The sequence below is a fragment of the Pseudochaenichthys georgianus genome, chromosome 13, assembly GCF_902827115.2.
Source record: "Pseudochaenichthys georgianus chromosome 13, fPseGeo1.2, whole genome shotgun sequence".
NCBI lineage: Eukaryota > Metazoa > Chordata > Actinopteri > Perciformes > Channichthyidae > Pseudochaenichthys > Pseudochaenichthys georgianus.
In genome coordinates, this window is record NC_047515.1 from 29,050,178 (window position 1) to 29,056,080 (window position 5,903).

The following is a 5,903-nucleotide window of genomic DNA, read 5'->3' on the forward strand; positions in this document are numbered from 1 at the left end:
CCTGTTTGAATTTATTTATTACTGTCAATATTACTGTAAATAAAGTTTGTTAAAATTACTAAGTGTTCTGTTTTTAATCCCACTATGGGTTTTCTTCTTTTAAGATCCCCAGGGGCACGATATTCTGGTTCTGGTGGTAGCATGTAGGTGTTTAGTCCGAGTGAGGAGTGCTCAAGTGTGGGATGATTTGTAAGGTAGAAGAGGGTAAAAAAAGTTAAAGTGTGAACCTCCAGCAGGGCAGGTGGTGCTGTGAAGAAGGCCGACTATGGGTGCCGATGGGCGGACGGCAAAGCACCGCAAAGTAGACCCCCTTTAAGTGTAGCCAGGGGCACGAGCAAAATCCTCCATGGAGGTTGGGTGCTGCTGCTGTGAAGAAGGCCGACTATCGGGTGCCGATGGGCGGACGGCAAAGCACCGCAAAGTATACCCCCTTTAAGTGTAGCCAGGGGCACGAGCAAAATCCTCCATGGAGGTTGGGTGCTGCTGCTGTGAGGAAGGCCGACTATGGGTGCCGATGGGCGGACGGCAAAGCACCGCAAAGTAGACCCCCTTTAAGTGTAGCCAGGGGCACGAGCAAAATCCTCCATGGAGGTTGGGTGCTGCTGCTGTGAGGAAGGCCGACTATGGGTGCTGATGGGCGGACGGTAAAGCACCGCAAAGTAGACCCCCTTTAAGTGTAGCCAGGGGCACGAGCAAAATCCTCCATGGAGGTTGGGTGCTGCTGCTGTGAGGAAGGCCGACTATGGGTGCCGATGGGCGGACGGCAAAGCACCGCAAAGTAGACCCCCTTTAAGTGTAGCCAGGGGCACGAGCAAAATCCTCCATGGAGGTTGGGTGCTGCTGCTGTGAGGAAGGCCGACTATGGGTGCCTGATGGGCGGACGGTAAAGCACCGCAAAGTAGACCCCCTTTAAGTGTAGCCAGGGGCACGAGCAAAATCCTCCATGGAGGTTGGGTGCTGCTGCTGTGAGGAAGGCCGACTATGGGTGCCGATGGGCGGACGGCAAAGCACCGCAAAGTAGACCCCCTTTAAGTGTAGCCAGGGGCACGAGCAAAATCCTCCATGGAGGTTGGGTGCTGCTGCTGTGAGGAAGGCCGACTATGGGTGCTGATGGGCGGACGGTAAAGCACCGCAAAGTAGACCCCCTTTAAGTGTAGCCAGGGGCACGAGCAAAATCCTCCATGGAGGTTGGGTGCTGCTGCTGTGAGGAAGGCCGACTATGGGTGCCGATGGGCGGACGGTAAAGCACCGCAAAGTAGACCCCCTTTAAGTGTAGCCAGGGGCACGAGAAACATCCTCCATGGAGGTTGGGTGCTGCTGCTGTGAGGAAGGCCGACTATGGGTGCTGATGGGCGGACGGTAAAGCACCGCAAAGTAGACCCCCTTTAAGTGTAGCCAGGGGCACGAGAAACATCCTCCATGGAGGTTGGGTGCTGCTGCTGTGAAGAAGGCCGACTATGGGTGCTGATGGGCGGACGGTAAAGCACCGCAAAGTAGACCCCCCTTTAAGATTCCCAGGGGCACGAGATTCTTGAGGGTGTGATCATCTTGGTTTAGTCCGTGGGGGAGTGCTTAAGTTCGGGGGCCCGGGGACCCAAGGTGCTCGAGGTTCTGGAGGTACATGGGAGGGATCCTGGAGCTCCTTAGTCCGTGTTTTGGGGGTCTTGGAGCGGCCACAGAGAGGTGCTTTTCCCCGGGGTATGTCATGGAAGTCTGAAATAACCTGTTTGCTCATGTCAGGGAGAGATGCTGGGGCTGCTGCGTCCGTGTTTTGGGGGTCTTGGAGCGGCCCCGAAGAGGTGGCTTTGTCGGTGTACGTAATGTAAGTGTGAACTAGCCTGTTTTCTCAAGGCAGGGAGGGATCCTGGAGCTCCTTAGTCCGTGTTTTGGGGGTCTTGGAGCGGCCACAGAGAGGTGCTTTTCCCCGGGGTATGTCATGGAAGTTTGAAATAACCTGTTTGCTCATGTCAGGGAGAGATGCTGGGGCTGCTGCGTCCTTGTTTTGGGGGTCTTGGAGCGGCCCCGAAGAGGTGGCTTTGTCGGTGTACCTAATGGGTAAGAAAGCCAGTCTACACAGGTCGTGAAATGTGATTGAAATGTACAGAGTGCTGTACATTTCAATCACTTTGAATGGGAGTGGTGAGGTGTGGATGAAATGGCCATATCTCCCTTAAATTCACATCAAACTCACCCATCTTTCACACACTAATTCATGGGTAACAGAGCCATGTACACCATGCATTTAAAGTAATGTTAGCCAGCTTTCAGACACTAATTCGTGGGGAAGAAAGTCACCCTGGACGGGTCATCAAATGTGATTGAAATGGACAGATTCCTGTACATTTCAATCACTTTTAATGGGAGTCGTGAGGTGTGGATGAAATGGCCATATCTCCCTTAAATTCACATCAAACTCACCCATCTTTCACACACTAATTCATGGGTAACAGAGCCATGTGCACCATGCATTTAAAGTAATGTTAGCCAGCTTTCAGACACTAATTCGTGGGGAAGAAAGTCACCCTGGTCGGGTCGGGAAATGTGATTGAAATGTACAGAGTGCTGTACATTTCAATCACTTTGAATGGGAGTCGTGAGGTGTGGATGAAATGGCCATATCTCCCTTAAATTCACATCAAACTCACCCATCTTTCACACACTAATTCATGGGTAACAGAGCCATGTGCACCATGCATTTAAAGTAATGTTAGCCAGCTTTCAGACACTAATTCGTGGGGAAGAAAGTCACCCTGGTCGGGTCGGGAAATGTGATTGAAATGTACAGAGTGCTGTACATTTCAATCACTTTGAATGGGAGTCGTGAGGTGTGGATGAAATGGCCATATCTTCCTTAAATTCACATCAAACTCACCCAGCTTTCACACACTATTTCATGGGTAACAGAGCCATGTGCACCATGTATTTAAAGTAATGTTAGCCAGCTTTCAGACACTAATTCGTGGGTAATAAAGGCCTGTACATCTCCCTGTTTGAAAGGGCCATATCTCCCTTAAATTCACAGCAAATTTACCCATCTTTCACACACTATTTCATGGGTAATAAAGCCATGTGCACACTGTATTTAAAGGGCTGCAGGAACACTTTACCCGCCTTTTAAACACCTTTTCCTGGGTAAACAATCCATGTATTTCCGCCTGCTTTCCATCAGCACCCGCCAGTCATTTCAAACGGTTTCAAATCGTTTTCTCACTTTTAAAAACAGCTTTCTGCCCTGTAAATGATTTCTAATCATTATTACCGTCATGGAGGAGCTGCAGGGACACTTTACCCGCCTTTTAAACACCTTTTCCTGGGTAAACAATCCATGTATTTCCGCCTGCTTTCCATCAGCACCCGCCAGTCATTTCAAACGGTTTCAAATCGTTTTCTCACTTTTAAAAACAGCTTTCTGCCCTGTAAATGATTTCTAATCATTATTACCGTCATGGAGGAGCTGCAGGGACACTTTACCCGCCTTTTAAACACCTTTTCCTGGGTAAACAATCCATTTATTTCCGCCTGCTTTCCATCAGCACCCGCCAGTCATTTCAAACGGTTTCAAATCGTTTTTTCACTTTTAAAAAGAGCTTTCTGCCCTGGCAATTATATCTAATCATTATTACCGTCATGGAGGAGCTGCAGGAACACTTTACCCGCCTTCTAAACACTTATTCCTGGCTAAAACAATCAATGTATTTCCGCCAGGGTCACAGCCTGCTGCTGCTGCTGCTGCTGCTGCTGCTGCTGCTGCGGCGGCTGCTGCTGCTGCTCTCCCTCCCTAAATTCACATCAAAGTCACCCAGCTTTCACACACTATTTCATGGGTAATAAAGCCATGTGCACACTGTATTTAAAGTAATGTTAGCCAGCTTTCAGACACTAATTCCTGGGGAAGAAAGTCACCCTGGACGGGTCATCAAATGTGATTGAAATGGACAGATTCCTGTACATTTCAATCACTTTTAATGGGAGTCGGTGTGGATGGCCTGTTGAATCCGATTTTGAGCACTCTTTTCCCCGCATAAACTAGTTTAAATCACCGTTAAACACTTATTCTGTTGATGTCTATATAACCGACTTCCCGCTATGCATTAAGTCGGTTATATGGACCCTGTACACTAGGCATACCGCGGCCGGTAGTAAATGTCCAACCATTGTACCCTCTGGTCCCTAGGGTATGTAAGTGGAGGGTGTTTGAGGAGTGGTGCCTTCAAGAAGGACACATCTCTTTTCAATGTCCTGTCGGGGTGATTTTATCATTTCTACAGGACCTGATCGAAAAACACGGAGCTTTCTCCACGATCAAGGTGTACCTGGCTGCTATTGCTGCATGCCATGTGGGCTTTGAGGGTAAGACGGCTAGCCAACATACTTTGGTTTGCCGTTTTATGAAGGGAACTCGCAGGCTCCTCCCTGTCTCCAGGTCGCTGGTGCCCTTATGGGACCTGGCAGTGGTTTTAAATGGGCTCAAAATGACCCCATTTGAACCCCTGGAAGGAGCTGACATGAAACATCTGTCACTCAAGACAGTGCTGTTACTGGCCCTGGCATCCGCCAAGCGGGTCAGCGATATCCATGCACTGTCTGTACATCCCTCATGCACTCAGTTCGCCCCAGGGCAAATGAGAGTGTTGTTGAAACCCAACCCTGCCTTTACACCAAAGGTGGTTGGTTCGTGTACCCCAATTGACATTGAGACATTTCCTCCGCAGCTGGTTTCCTCCGGGGAGCAGCAGCAGGATCTGTTGTGTCCAGTCCGGGCTTTACACACATATATGGACAGATCAAAAGAGCTTCGTCTTAATGACCAACTCTTCGTGTCCTGGGCTAAACCTCACAAGGGTAAGCCTGTTACTAAGCAACGGCTCTCCCACTGGATCGTGGAGGCGATTGCTTTGGCCTATACGAGTCAGAATCTGCAAGCACCTTCGGGTCTGCGGGCTCACTCGACTCGGGGCCTGGCTACATCCTGGGCTTTGTGCAAGGGTGTTTCCATCCAAGACATCTGTGCAGCGGCAATCTGGTCTTCGCTGCTCACTTGTGTCCGCTTTTACAGGCTAGAGCAGTGCTGGGCTGGGCACCTTGTTGAGTCGGGACTCCACCTGTTAAATTCTGGTTGATCGGTGATCTTCGAGATAAGCTCGTCTGGCAATACGGGAGCTACAATATCCCATAGTGAGACATCGAAAGGAGTGTTATGAAAGAGAACTATAGGTTACTTACGTAACCCCAGCTCTCTGAGTAACATGAAGTGAGATGTCTCACCAGACGGCCCTCCTTGCTATGGTGAAGCGAGAAGAGGTGCTTATTTTGAATGACGCATGCGTCGTGGCGCAGGCTACTTATAGGGGGTGATTTCCCCTGACGTTGACGTCAAGATCACCAGCCAATCAGGATTGGCGTAATGAGATTGATGCTTCTGTTTGCTCCGCGATGAGGCGCATCCCATAGTGAGACATCTCACTTCATGTTACTCTGAGGACTGGGGTTACGTAAGTAACCTATATATATTTGAGGAGATGGTGAGAAAGCAAGGCCGTAAAATCACATGTGACCCCAAACACATCCTGTATAGAGAGTTTGAGTTGCTGCCTCGGCAGAAGGTATAGATTACCAAACTGTACATTGCACAAGTATAAGTTTTCCTTTGTTCCGCTGTCAATCAAGCTGCTGAACAGTCAGACACAATTGTGATTATGCTGTGTTAGGAGTTGTTGGGAGGTGCAATATTTACAGTGTAGTATGTGCAATCGAGAAGGTTAAATAGGGGAAGTGCATTATGTGTAAATAGGTATGGACACAATATGGATATGTGCAATTTGACGGACACAATGCATAGGTGCAATAGGGAAAAGTGCAATATTTGATTATGTTTGAATGCAATAGGGAAAGTGCAATTTGAT